Raw genomic sequence first — 14629 nt, 5'->3', positions numbered from 1 at the left:
TCCTTCGCCATTGCCAACACCCTCATAGACCTAGGCACGACCGTATAGCTGAGGATCCAGCATCGACACGGGGAGAATGTGCAAACTGCACACAGACATTTACCCGGGGCCAGGATTGAACCCGCGTCCTCGGTGCCGTGAGGCAGTAGTGCACCATCATGCCGCCCTCCTGAGGGTAGGTTTGTTATGGTGAGCGGGAGGTAAGCCGGAGGTCAGCATCGTACTAAACCCCCCCCCCCACCATGATCCGCCGGTGCAAGTCTAGGCCTGGAATCTTTGCAAAGACTCGCCTCGTAAACTCCACATTGTCACAATTTGAGGAATAAAGCACCACACGCTTACCTCCCGCTCACCATAACAAATCTACCCTCAGGAGGGCGGCATGATGGTGCACTACTGCCTCACGGCACCGAGGACGCGGGTTCAATCCCGGCCCCGGGTCACTGTCTGTGTGCAGTTTGCATATTCTCCCAGTGTCTGCGTGGGTCTTACCCCCACAACCCACATATGCAAAGGGTAGACGGATTAGCCACGCTAAATTGCCCCTTAGTTGGAAAACAAATGAATTAGGTACTCTAAATTTTTTATTTTTTTTTATAAACAAATCTACCCCCACGGTCCGCCACTCTGCCCCCCCACCGCAAACAAAACTCTCTTATCAAAAGGCACCTCCAATCTTCCCATCCTCCCCCCATCTTCATATCCAGCCCCGAATGAAACACCTGTCCCACCCGTCCCTCCTTCAGCCTCAGCTGATCCACCACCTTCAAATGAGTCTCTTGCAAGAACACAACATCCGCCTTCAAACTCTTCACGCGCAACCTCTTAACCGGCCCATTTAATCCCTGAACATGCTATGAAATCAGCCGGGTCGGGGAAGGGGGGGCTCAGCGCCCCCCACCCCACACACCCTCCCCCAGATCTCTGCTAACCAACCGTATCACCCCATTGCCCTCGGCTGCTCTCCTGCCTTCGGCCTCCTCTTCAGCGACCTGTGCACTCGATCCACCTCAGGGGGTTGGTCAAAGACCCATCACCTTCCCACACATACTCACTTCACACTTTTGTGGCCTGCGTTCCCTCAATTCCTTTGGGCAGCCCCACAATCCAGAGATTCTGCCTCCTCGACTGATTCTCCAAATTGTCCACTTTCTCCCTCACTTTCCTTAGGCCCTCCTGCAGCCGCATAATCCCTGCCTCCAACGAGGCCAGCCGGTCCTCATGGTCTGCCACCGACCCTTCCACTTTTATGAGTGATGCCCTATGAGCCTCCAACCTCTGCTCCACTCTCTCGATGGCTGCCCAAATCGGGTCTGTCTGCCACCTTGGCCAGGTGCCCTGAGGCCTCTTGGCTTTGCTGCCAAACCTTGACCATCAAAAACTCCAACTGTTCTTTAGACGATTGAGCGGACAACCACGCCACAGAGCTCTCCGCCATCTTCCCTCCTGTCACGCTTCACAAAAGCTCCTGGTCTGACTGTAGCCCCTTTACAGTTGCACTCCTTCTTTGACAGGGCTGAGACATGGCCACCCGAAGGAGAATCCTTAGCTCTGTCTGTTCCTGTACTTTGTATAAGCAAACATCCCTGCGAATCGGTATTAAGGACCCAACAAATCCACCTCAAGCAGGAGCCACCGAATGTTTGGCACTGCATCGCCGAGAAACACCCGACTACTCAAACGGCACGTTGCTGTTTTTTGGCCTCGGGGAGGTTCTCTCTGCTGAGGCTGCACTTCAAGTGATTTTCTGCTGGTGAGCTCATCGTGCCAGCAGGAATGGCCATTTTGATCGGCAGCCCAGATTCCCTCCCCCACCCCACTTTATCGAACCCCCTCCCCCTATCAGCCCCGCCACCAAACCTTGTTGAGGTCCCTGGGAACGCCCACTCACCTCCCCTCTAATTGGCAAGGCCCCCCCCCCCCCGGATGTGCCACCCTGGCAATGCCCCATGCCAGACTGCCAGTGCCAAGTTGCCCAGCTGCCAGAGGGAGTGGCAGGGTACCATACCCTGTCCTCAACCACCCGCGGATATCACAATGGCCTGCGAGACCCCCCCCCCCACCACCTTCTCCGAGGTGCCGTTACGCCTGCTCCATGTTTGTGTGGCCCAATACTAAACGGAGCCCTGGCGAGGTCTCGCAAGCGTGTCCATTGAGTCCCAGGTGCCGGGTGAATCCGGCATCCGAGTATTTAAATGAGCCAATAGGCCATTAGGTGGAGCGAGCCCAATTTGGGGCTCCAGCGCAATTAGCCCATTGTGCCCAGATCCGTGCCAGGCGCATCGGGGTCGGTGAATCCCGTCTAATACTACAATTGAGACGGAATGTGCTTTTCAATCATCAAAAATATCTTGCTGGCGTACTCAATATCTCTAGATTTGTTTGTGTATTTTTCTCCATTTTCGCAGCCTGCTTTCCACCTTCGGCAATTTGTACACGTATACCACCAAGTCTCTCATTCCTGCACCTACTTTGTAATTCTATATTGTCTCTCCTGGTTCTCCCGACCCAAAATGTTCACTTCACACTGCTCTGCATCAAATAACATCTACCACGACTGTCCACTCCGCGAGCCTGTCGAAATCCCCTTGAGGTCGGTCTCTATCCTTCTCACAGTTCACGATAATTCCAAGTTTTGGGTCATCTGCAATTTTTTTTAAATGCGCCCGGTTCTCCGAAGTCCAAGTTAGTGCAGTGGTTCTTGAAATGCTGAACCTCAATAAATACCTTCCTCCAGTCTGAAAAAAGCAACCAGCATTCATGATTATTTCTGTTTCCTGTCACTCAGCCAATGTTGCCCTTGTTCCTATGAGCCTTTTGCTGAGGAGCCTGCAATGTGGCATCTTGTATACGCCTCGACTGACTATCCACAGCCCTCTGGAGTATGGGATTCTGAATATTCACAATCCTCAGATTGAAGAAGTTCCTTCTGATCTGGACTCCAAATTGACCAGCCCTTAACCTGATACCAGGAGCTTTCGGTCTAGACTCTTCAGCCAGCAGAAACAGTTTGCTCGCATCTAACTGGCCTTGGCCTCTAAGAATTTATCCTGAACTGCACCACCCAGAACTGTACACTGTGCGCAATACTTCAGTTGAGGCCAAACTACTGTTCATTACAAGTTCAACATATCTCCTTGCTCTTTTACTCCATGCTATTGTTAATTAAGAGACTTTCCATTCTCGTCACTAAACCCATCTGACGAAAACAGGAGCAGGGAATTCAGCCCATCGGAGGAATAGGCCATTCGGCCCATTGAGCCTGCTCCACCATTTAATGTGATCATGGCTGATGCTTTATTTCAATGCCACAGGCCCGTCCCCTCCCCATGCATCTTGATACCTTTAGAGACTAGGGGAAGAATTTTCCAAAAAAGGCAAAGTGTCATTTGCGGTGTGAAAATCGACGAGAATCCTGCTGGCCCCAGCGGCGCGATCCGGATCGCAATCTGGACACTTGGGAAAAACGTTCCATGTGAAAAACGCCATGCCTGTGGGATGAAGGGATGATTCGCCCGGCTGGTGGTCATCGAAACGGCTCCACAGTACTTAATCTCATTCAAGTCAAAAGGATGGCAGCTGGAAGAACAGTTCTCAAAGTTTTGGAGGGGGCCCTCACTGGATTGCTGGATGCTGTGGAGGAGAAGTAGGCCATAATTTACCCAAGGGTTGGCAGGAGACCCTCCAGCCAATCCAAGGTCACAAATCCCACCTGGGAGACAGTGACAGCACTGGTCAGTGCCAACAGCCTGACCAAGAGAAAGGGGGTTCAATGTAGGGAAGAAAAATGAATGACCACCTACGATCTACAAGGTAAGTGCCCCCTGTCTCCTCTTAGCACTCCACCCTTCCATCAACCCCAGGAATGTCACCTTGAACCAACATGCCACCACCTCGCGGGTTCCCAGCACCTGACCTCCCAGCGTTCTCATCAGAACCTCTCCAAGTTTAAGCGCAGTGCCCACATATGCCAGTTGGTCTTGTCCTCTGACCTGCGAGGCGTCCAGCTCACATTATCCCCTCTGTGTCCCTGGAGGAGAAGATTGCCCACAACCGCAGAGAGAGGGAGAAGACGGCCGGTAGAATGCCCAATTAAGGATCTTGACTTTGATTGAGGAGAGGGCCATGGAACTCGCAGGGGAGGACCAGGAGCAGGCCTGGCCTGTAACAGAAAAGTGACGGGCCACTCCACCTTTATCCAGATGACAGGAACCTGGAGGCGATCAGAGCGGTCCGTGCGCATTGGCACTGGCGCACGTATTGTGCGGCCTCCCATGCCTGCCTGGGCTCCATGTCCTGCCTACCCTTCCCCTGCATCCTCCTCGTCGGACGAGGCATAGTATTACGCCTCCTCATTCAGCACATCGCCCCTCTGCTGTGTGATGTTGTGAGGGACATTTTTGGATGAAAAAACGTGGGAGGACACCAGAACACCAGGTGGAAACCCATGAAGACATGGGGAGAACGTGCAAACTCCACTTAGACATTCACCCAAGGTCTGAATCAAACCTAGGCCCCTGGCGCTGTGAGGGAGCAGTACTAACCACTGTGTATCATGCCGCTACAATGATTGAAGATAAAATCCAAAATCTATATTCCTGATGAAGTTCAGACAGCTCAAGCCCTGACCACGTGACAGGGTGGTTTCAAGTTGAGCCATTCGACTAGCAAGGCCTCTGGTTGAAACCCATTGTATTGAATGAATGAAATGAAAATCGCTTATTGTCACAAGTAGGCTTCAATGAAGTTACTGTGAAAAGCCCCTAGTTGCCACATTCCGGCGCCTGTTCGGGGAGGCTGGTATGGGAATTGAACCGTGCTGCTGATCTGCTTTAAAAGCCAGCTACTTAGCCCAGTGTGCTAAACCAGCCCCAGTGTTTTGGAGCAGTTAATGGTGAGAACTTAGAAAACAATCACAAACTGACCATAGCTAGTTGGGGTGGACATTCCACCTGCTAATCAGTTATGTTGACTGATACAACGCAAGGAGTGTTACAGTCCAGAAGGCGTGGGGTGTTAGTCTTTGCTTACTTTCCAACTGGTCCGAAACCTCCAGAAGCCAGCATATAACCAAATGTAACTATTTTATCAACCCAGCAATTGTCCATTTTCAACAGAAATAAATTATTTTATAAAGTAGCCAGACTGATGTGGATATATATTATATATGTCTACTTTTTCCTTCTTCCTATCTTCTGGCTGGAACACGGGACTGGAATCTTAGATGCATTGTGTGCGTATGTGTGTAAATGATGGAGATATGGGGCGGAATTCTCCGGAAAAGGCGCGATGTCCGCCGACTGGCGCCCAAAACGGCGCAAATCAGACGGGCATCGCACCGCCCCAAAGGTGCGGAATGCTCCACATCTTTGGGGGCCGAGCCCCAACCTTAAGGGGCTAGGTCGGCGCCGGACGAATTTCTGCCCTGCCAGCTGGCGGAAAAGGCCTTTGGTGCCCCGCCAGCTGGCGCGGAAATGACATCTCCGGGCGGCGCATGCGCGGGAGCGTCAGGGACTGCTGACGGCATTCCCGCGCATGCGCAGTGGAGAGAGTCTCTTCCGCCTCCGCCATGGTGGAGACCGTGGCGGAGGGGAAAGAGTGCCCCCACGGCACAGGCCCGTCCGTGGATCGGTGGGCCCCGATCGCGTGCCAGGCCACCGTGGGCCCGGGGCCAGATTGCCCCGCACCCCCCCCAGGACCCCGGAGACCGCCCGCGCCGCCTTGTCCCGCCGGTAAGGTAGTTGGTTTAATTTACGCCGGCGGGACAGGCATTTTAGCGGCGGGACTTCGGCCCATCCGGGTCGGAGAATCGAGCGGGGGGGGCCCCCGCCAACCGGCGCGGCGCGATTCCCGCCCCCGCCGAATATCCGGTGCCGGAGACTTTGGCAACCGGCGGGGGCGGGATTCACGCCAGCCCCCGGCGATTCTCCGACCCGGCGGGGGGTCGGAGAATCTCGCCCATGTTTTTCTTTTCATTTGTGCTAGTTTCCCCACTATGAAGAGACAGCCATTAATTATGAATATTTCTCATGAATGTTCATCAATAGCAAGGAAGTAGGAGTTTAATCTATATGGTCATATTTTCCCTCTCCTACTCACGGCACTCGATCCTCGTTAACGTACAATTTTGTAACAAATCAACACCTCCGTTAAATTAGTTGATAAAGGAAGTTTTGGAACAGACATTTTTACATTAATATCTCTGCATAAATTTGAGGTCAATTTACAGGACTGGTTTCTCCATTCCCCTAGTGGTGTATTTCTCGGTACTCACCATTCGCTGGCGGCGGGATTCTTTACTCCCGCCACGTGTCAACCGGATTTCCCATTGAAGCGACCCCACACCGGTTGGGAGCCCCATGGCGGGAAAAGAGAATCCCAAAGGCCGGAGAATTCCGGCCTGAGGTATGCTACTTCCTGGCGATGTACTAATAGGTGGGAAATTTAAGTTAGTTCCACCCCTGGGAAAATAATTTGAAAGTAATAGAAGTGATCAGATAGCAAAGCCACTAGAGATTGGCTAAGTCGATGGGGGGCACTGTGAATGTGGGTAGGTGAGTTATATGGAGCAAAGTGAACTCGGGAGGTGAGAGAGCGTGATGATTTTGAAGAGTTTAATATCAGCCAGGATGAAAATCGCTTGGTGCAGAGTCTGAGGGGAAAATACGCACTGAAGGTGTCCGAGAGAAGCCTGGCCTGGTATTTGTTTTGGGCGGGAGGGAGCTGTCTTTGATTGTGTTATGAACATCAGATATTTCATAGAATTTACAGTGCAGAAGGAGGCCATTCAGCCCATCGAGTCTGCACCGGCTCTTGGAAAGAGCATCCCTACCCAAGCCCACACCTCCACCCTATCCCCATAAACCAGTAACCCCACCCAACACTAAGGGCAATTTTGGACACTAAGGGCAATTTAATATGGCCAATCCACCTAACCTGCACATCTTGGCAGGACTACATCACAGAAATGGGGCTGAGTACGCTGCGTCGCATAGCGCCTACCTGGGGCCATTGCTGGAGGCCCCCTCCGCTGTTTTCCACCCCCAACCGACCAAAGTCCCGGTGGCATGGATCTAATGTGGTCCAGCCGGTCGGGAAACCAGGGTGGCGACCGCGGCCGCACTGTTCTGGGGTCTTATACGCGGCCGGGAAATGTTTGTGCTGGGCGTGCGGCCAATCGGGGGGTTCATTTTCAGGGACCAGCTCCGCAGTCAGAGTCCACCTGGGAGCAGGGCCGCCGCCGTGCGCATGCGCGGCCGCCGACCCGGAAGTGCGGGGCCAGTATCTGCAGCAAAAGCTGCTAGACCGACACCAGGATCCCTGCAGGGCTAGGAATATGTGTCCCTTTCACGCCAGTTTTTCTGGCGTGGGGACATAGTCCAAATAACGGAGAATCCAGCCCACGAAGTCCCGAAGAGTCAATCTTTCCTGGACAGAAATTTCAAAACAAAATGTGCCCCGAAGGAGACATGTTGTGATAAATATCCTGATGGAGGAAGGTAAATGCAGGGCCCACTCATGGGTGAACAGGCTCAGATGGGAAACGCAGTGATTCATCTCACTTTATCCCTCTTAAAATTGAAAGGTGCGGTAGACAAACGAGCAAATCCAGAGCGTTGGTTGTTAAACAGATCACCCTTAACACGGTCCAAGCACAGCTGATGGGACACAGCCGCAGGGAGGATGAATGCTGGACAGTCTGTGCAACATAATCTTACTGGGTTTTCTTTAACATGAAGAAAGAAAGTTACAGAGTATAGGCTGGGAAATTATAGTAATGTTACCTTGATCCACCGATTCTCCACTTCCATGTGGAACCTGCCAATTCTGTCCTTGTAAATTCATTGCCACCAATTTGGCGGTTGTTCCTGATCAGTTTAGTAATTGGAACTGATCTTTGTAATTTGAGATTTGTCACATCTCCATTGGACAAATGGCCTCCTGCTGTGCTGTAATGAATCTGACTCTGTCTCCACCCTCTGATTGAAACTCGCTGTTCAAATGGGAATGAATCTGACTCTGTCTCCGTCCTCTGATGGAAAACAGATGTTTAAAAAAATAAAAATGTAATTGTTTCAACAACCGTTTCCACTTTGAACGAAGTTGGTATCAAACAATTCCTTATTCATTACCGTCTAGCAATGAATCTTAATGTCTCCACCGGAACCTATTGAATGCACCATCAATTCAGACCAACGCCCAACAACCTGTGTCCCAACAACCTGTGTCAGATGTTTCAATGAGGCAATTGTTATGTCGAAAGGCAAACACATTAACCATTTATGTGCTGAAAAAAAGTGCAGTTGGATGGAAGGAACAAAATATTGTGCATTGGTCGCAATTGGTCAATCATCGGTTGCTATTGCAATTCTACAATTAAGCCATAATCACCCCAACTGCTTCTTGAACTTTGCACCCTGCGCTTACTGATCTTTTGCATCCCAATCCAGCATAGTATGCAGATGCAGCAAGTAATTAAGACGGTAAATGGAATGCCATCTTTTATTACGAGAAGAACTGAACATAAAAATAAGAATGTAATGCTTCAGTTATACAGTGCACGAGCTGGATTCTCTGGCCAACCACTGGTGGTGGAACTGTCTGTTCCTGCTGGCAGTGCATCCCTGCCCTCAGGTTTCCTGGCACTGTGGGGTGGTTTCAATCGGAAATCCCATTGACAAGTGGAGGGAAGAGAGAATCCCGCTGCCAGCAAAAGGCACAGCCACATTCTTCGCCCTCGCCAGCAGTGGTATTGGGGCAGACTCAACTGAGAATCCAGCCCCACATCTTGAAAACTGTGTACAGTTCTGGGGCGGGATTCTCCACTACCCGGCGGGTCGGGGGGGGGGTCCCGGCACGAGGAGTGGCGTGAACCACTCCGGCGTCGGGCCGCCCCAAATGTGCGGAATCCTCCGCACCATCAGGGGCTAGACCGGCCCCGGAGTGGTTTGCGCTGTGATGGCCGGCGGGAAAGGGGCTTGGCATCACGGCAACCGGAGCCAAAGGGCCTCCGCCAGCTGGCGCGAATTGGCACATGCGCGGGAGTGCCAGCATGTGCTGGCGTCATCCCAGCGCATGCATAGGGGGGGGGGTTCATCTCCGCGTTGGCCATCGCGGAGGACCACAGCGGCTGACGCGGAACAATAGAGTGCCCCACGGCACAGGCCCGCCTGTGGATCGGTGGGCTCCGATCGCAGGCCAGGCCACCGTGGGGGCACCCCCTGGGGCCAGATCCCCCCCGCCACCCCCCCCCCGAAGGCTGCTCGCGCAGCCAGGTCCCGCCAGCAAATTCCTGGTGTGACATACGCCGGCGGGACTGGCCGAAAATGGGCGGCCACTTGGCCCATCGCGAGCCGGAGAATCGCCATAGGGGGCGCTGCTAGCGGCCGCCGACTGGCGCGGCGCGATTCCCGCGCCCGCCAAATTCCACGCCGGGGAATTCGGCAGCCGGCGGGAGCGGGATTCACGCCCCCCCCCCCCCCCGGCGATTCTCCGACCCGGCGGCGGGGGGGGAGGGGGGTCGGAGTATCCCGCCCCCTGTCTCTTTATTTAAGGACGAGTCTAAATATGTTGGGAGGAGGTTCCGAGGAGGTTTACTAGATTGATACGTGGAATGAGTGGGTTATCTTATGAGGAGAAGTTACCCGTTTTTGCAGCCGTAAGGAGTTCGAGGACCAAGTGCACATGGGTTGCTTTAGATTGCACCCACGTTTTTGTTATTTACAAAACCGATTGCTACAATTATTTTTGCATTTCAGCCCTATGCTCCTGATCTACGGGCATACGGTCCAGAGGAGGGCAGGAGATGAGGAGGAACCCGCTCCTGGGCCTGGCCAACTCGCCATAAACAGGTCCAGGCAGCGGGCAACTGGGGAGTCGTCCAAGGCAGCTGTCTGACTCTCTAGCGCGTCTACATTCACGGCCGGGTGTGCCTGGAGAGGAAGCACACGACATTCACCGGCACAGTCGAGGCCTTGTGTGCCATGTCTTATCGACCCCATAATCAAGTTTTGGTTTGATAATTTGAGGTTCTTTTGCGATTTGTTTTTGTTTTAGGCAGGATCCCTTTAAGGAGCTGTCCCTTTAATGTGTCCCTCAGTTTATTTGATTTAGTTTCCTTGGTTATTTAATTTGCAACAAAATTGTTCAACAGACTGGCCTTGTTTCCAGTGGGGTTTAGTAGAGAGGGTTCAGTTGATTGAAGTAAATAAGATCCTGAATAATTGCAGATCAGTAAAAAGGATGGAAATTCAACAATTCGCAGGGTAATGTTACCGTAATGCTGCTTATAAGCACCTGTGCCATGGGTGTGGTCCACTTTTGTTTTGCTTTGTAGTGGTGCAAATAGATGTTTCCCTCCCCCCTCGCCCCCGTGAACCCTCAGCTCCCCCTCTCAACTGCTCATCACAAACCGGTCTTTGAAGGTGGTGGGGAATTGCCTCCTTGTGAGGTGGAACCCTTCATACGACCCCCTGACGGCAAAGAGCCTCAGGACCTCTGCCAGGTCGACAGTCAGTCCGAGGCTTTGGGAGGCATCGTCAAACTCCATTGGAGTCGGAGTCAATGTTGGGCTTTTGGGGAGGCGAAGGCGTGGGGGGGGAGGGGGGGGAGGGGGCGGGGGCGGGGGGGGGGGGGGGGAGGGGGGGGGCGGGGGGGGCAGCCCCCCCCTCCCTTTCAAGAGCTCTGGCTACTCTGACACCCTGAAGACCGCCACTAATAGGCCTGGCTCCACTCTTATCCCCACAACCTCAGGCATGGCCTGGAAGGTGGTCCAGAATCTGTTCGGCCTTGGGCAAGACCACACACACCGGAGCAGTTGGTCAGGCTCCCCCTCATACCGCTCGCATCTGGCTTCCATCTCTGGGAGGATGCCGCGTATGCGTGTCCTGGTCAGGTGTGCCCTGTGCACCACCTTCAGCAGCTCCAGGCTCAGCCTCGCCCATGAATAGGTGGCGTTCACCCGGTGTAGTATCTCGCTCCAGAGTCCTCACCTATCGCAATGCCATGTTCTTCTTCCCACTTCTCTCTCGTTTCATCTAGTGGGGCCCTGATCTTTTGTAGGAGTCGTCCATACATTTCCACGCACGGACCTCTGGTGCCGGTGATGTGCTGAGCAGATGGACATCAGGTGGCACTCCTCCCAACTAGAATCAAATAGGCACTTTTAGGCGAATTTTCCCCAGAGAAAATCGATAGCACAGTAACCTCAAAGGAAAAAAGAAATTTACCGCAAAAGAAATGCCAGCAAAGGGAAGCTCGAGGGGCTGAAGGGACGGCAGAAGCGGCAGAAAGGCCACGAACAGCAAGCGAGCGAACCGGCGGACCCATGAGGCGAGGTGGCCCCGTTCGGTGTCCTGTGCGTCGGTGCCCTGGGCGTCGGTGCCCTGGGCGTCGGTGCCCTGGGCGTCGGTGTCCTGTGCTTCAGTGTCCTGTGCGTCGGTGTCCTGTGTGTCAGGGTCCTGTGCGTCGGTGTCCTGGGTGTCGGTGTCCTGTGCGTCGGTGTCCTGTGCGTCGGTGTCCTGTGCGTCGGTGTCCTGTGCGTCGGTGTCCTGTGCGTCGGTGTCCTGTGCGTCGGTGTCCTGGGTGTCGGGTCCTGTGTGTCGGTGTCCTGGGTGTCGGTGTCCTGTGTGTCGGTGTCCTGTGTGTCGGTGTCCTGTGTGTCGGTGTCCTGTGTGTCGGTGTCCTGTGCGTCGGTGTCCTGCGCGTTAAGGTCCTGCGCGTTAAGGTCCTGTGTGACGGAGTCCTCTGTGACGGAGTCCTGTGCATCAGTCTCCTGTGAGTCGGTGTCCTGCGCGTCGGCGTCCTGCGCGTCGGCGTCCTGCGCGTCGGCGTCCTGCGTGATAGGGTCCTGTGCGTCGGTGTACTGTGCGTCGGTGTCCTGGACGTCGGTGTCCTGGGCATCGGTGACCTGCGCGTCGGTGTCCAGGGCGTCGGTGTCCAGGGCGCCGGTGTCCTGGGCGCCGGTGTCCTGGGCGTCGGTGTCCTGGGCGCCGGTGTCCTGGGCGTCGGTGTCCTGGGCGTCGGTGTCCTGGGCGTCGGTGTCCTGTGTGATAGGGCCCAGTGTGTCATTGTCCTGGGCGTCGGTGTCCTGGGCGTCGGTGTCCTGGGCGGCGGTGTCCTGGGCGGCGGTGTCCTGGGCGGCGGTGTCCTGGGCGGCGGTGTCCTGGGCGTCGGTGTCCTGGGCGTCGGTGTCCTGGGCGTCGGTGTCCTGTGTGATAGGGCCCTGTGCGTCAGTGTCCTGGGCGTCAGTGTCCTGGGCGTCAGTGTCCTGGGCGTCAGTGTCCTGGGCGTCAGTGTCCTGTGCGTCGGGGTCCTGTGTGTCAGTGTCCTGTGCGTCAGTGTCCTGGGTGTCAGTGTCCTGTGTGACAGGGCCCTGTGTGTTAGTATCCTGGGCGTCAGTGTCCTGGGTGTCAGTGTCCTGTGCGTCGGGGTTCTGTGCGTCATTGTCCTGTGCGTCGGTGTGCTGTGCGTCGGTGTGCTGTGCGTCGGTGTCCTGTGCGTCGGTGTCCTGGGTCGGCTGCGACAGCGGCCTGTTGCTGTTGCTGCCCTCCTGGGTGTGGCGGAGTGCAAGCCGTACTTCTACCGGCCGGACCGTACGCGCCTTGTGAAGCTCTCCTGCCCCTTTGAGCACCTCTGTGCGGATTTCAAAGGTCCCTTCCCCTCCACCGACCGTATCACGTATTTCCTCAGTGGTCGATGAGTACTCCAGATTCCCCTTCGCCGTCCCATGCTCCGACATGACGTCTGCCACCGTCATCAAAGCCCTCAACACAATCTTCGCTCTGTTTGGTTTCCCCGCCTACATCCACAGTGACAGGGGATCCTCATTCATGAGTGATGAGCTGCGTCAGTTCCTGCTCAGCAGGGGTATCGCCTCCAGCAGAACGACAAGCTACAACCCCCAGGGAAACGGACAGATAGAGAGGGAGAATGGGACGGTATGGAGGGCCGTCCAACTGGTCCTACGGTCCAGGAACCTCCCGGTCTCCCGCTGGCAGGAGGTCCTCCCTGATGCACCACAGTCCATTCGGTCACTACTGTGCACCGCCACTAACAACACACCCCGTGAATGTCTTTTTGCCTTCAGGAAGTCCACATCCAGGGTGTTGCTCCCGACTTGGCTCGCAGCTCCAGGACCCGTCCTGCTCCGTAGGCATGTCCTACTCCACAAGGCGGACCCGTTGGTGGAAAGGGTGCAATTGCTCCATGCAAAACCCCAGTATGCATACGTGGCGTACCCCGACAGCCGCCAGGATACGGTCTCCCTCAGGGACCTGGCACCAGCAGGTCACACACACACACACACAGCCCCGGCCTGGCACCACCCTCCCCTCCCCTGGCTCCCCCAGCAGCAATCCCCCCGGGACCATCCGTCCTTCCCCTGCGTACGCTCGAGGATGAAGAGGATTTTGGCACGCTCCCGGAGGCTCCGGACATCAGATCAGCATCGGCATCGCCGCCACCACTACGTCGCTCTCAGCGGCACATCAAGGCGCCGGACTGGTTAAACCTCTAACTGGTCCACTGGACTTTAAAAGACATTTTTTATCCTCTCTATCAAAAATTGTACATGTAAAAAGAAAAACATTTGTTGTATATAGTTCTCCACCCCCCCCCCGCCGGACTCAATTTTAACAGGGGGTGAATGTGGCAAACCACCGTTGTAACTCTATTAGGTGATGTATGGTCGGACCTGTACTACAGGTACGTTGGTAGTCCCTGCCTGCTGGCTCCGCCCAGTAGGCGGAGTATAAATATGTGTGTCCTCCATGCTGCAGCCATTTCGCCAGCTGGGAGGCCACACATCCTAGAGCAATAAAGCCTCAGTTGTACCCAACTCAAGTCTTTGTGCAATTGATCGTGTATCACACAGGCCGGTGAGAGGCCCGACAAACGCGCCGTTGACTGAATTGCATCTCAACCCGCCGTCAGGAAATCAAATTTTCTGCTCCCATCTAATTCATGAACCCACATTTGGAGGCTGCCTGTTCTTACATGCTCTTGCCTTCCGTTTGTGTGTGGAATCGCCAAGTCCGTGTTTATAAACCCGGTCTCACCAACCCAGAGGTTGTTCCTGGTTTTTCTTTCGCAAATTACAATTCGGGAACTGGAGCTGATCTCCGGAATTTGAGATTTGAGTCCCACCTCCACCTTCTGACTGGAAAATGCTGCTTCGAAACGACAAACAAACCGGTTTAACAACTCTTTCAACTATCCGAACAAAGTAAGTGAGAAGCATGTTATTAATTATTGCTTCACAGTCAGTTCAGTAAGAGTCAAATGTAAAAAAAAAAATTAACCTTTACACTTTTATCACAGACCATCAAAAGACTCCATCAGTTCCTGGGCTTCCAGACTCTCACCTGATAACAGTTGAATAAACGGACGATTGCGGCGGTATGATTGACAGCTGGGTCACGTGACCACGTCAGCCGCGTGACCGGCGGCGGCTCAGATTCTGCGAGCGTGATCGTTGCGTCACAGACCGCCGGGACGCCTGCGCACCATTTGACTCCCTGGTCGGCCGATGTGGCGCAAAGGACGCGCATGCGCCTGGTTCGCCCCTGCGCACGCGCAGTGACAGGAAAGAAAAACTACGCTTGTGAATAAAACTGAGAAACAGTTTTAA

General features: G+C 54.3%; 1 protein-coding gene across 1 annotated transcript in view; it reads right to left on the bottom strand.

Annotated features, from left to right (window-relative positions):
- LOC140411323 (uncharacterized) overlaps window positions 1-14397 on the bottom strand; it is a 196212-nt gene extending 181815 nt beyond the window's left edge. Inside the window, exon 1 of the mRNA XM_072500444.1 lies at window positions 14301-14397. The gene's annotated coding sequence lies outside the window, so the exon portion shown is untranslated. The remainder of the gene's footprint in view (window positions 1-14300) is intronic.
- Between the last annotated feature and the right edge of the window lie 232 nt (window positions 14398-14629).

This window comes from Scyliorhinus torazame, chromosome 4 (assembly GCF_047496885.1).
Source record: "Scyliorhinus torazame isolate Kashiwa2021f chromosome 4, sScyTor2.1, whole genome shotgun sequence".
In the NCBI taxonomy this organism is placed as follows: Eukaryota; Metazoa; Chordata; class Chondrichthyes; order Carcharhiniformes; family Scyliorhinidae; genus Scyliorhinus; species Scyliorhinus torazame.
This window is presented reverse-complemented; position numbering and strand designations above follow the sequence as displayed.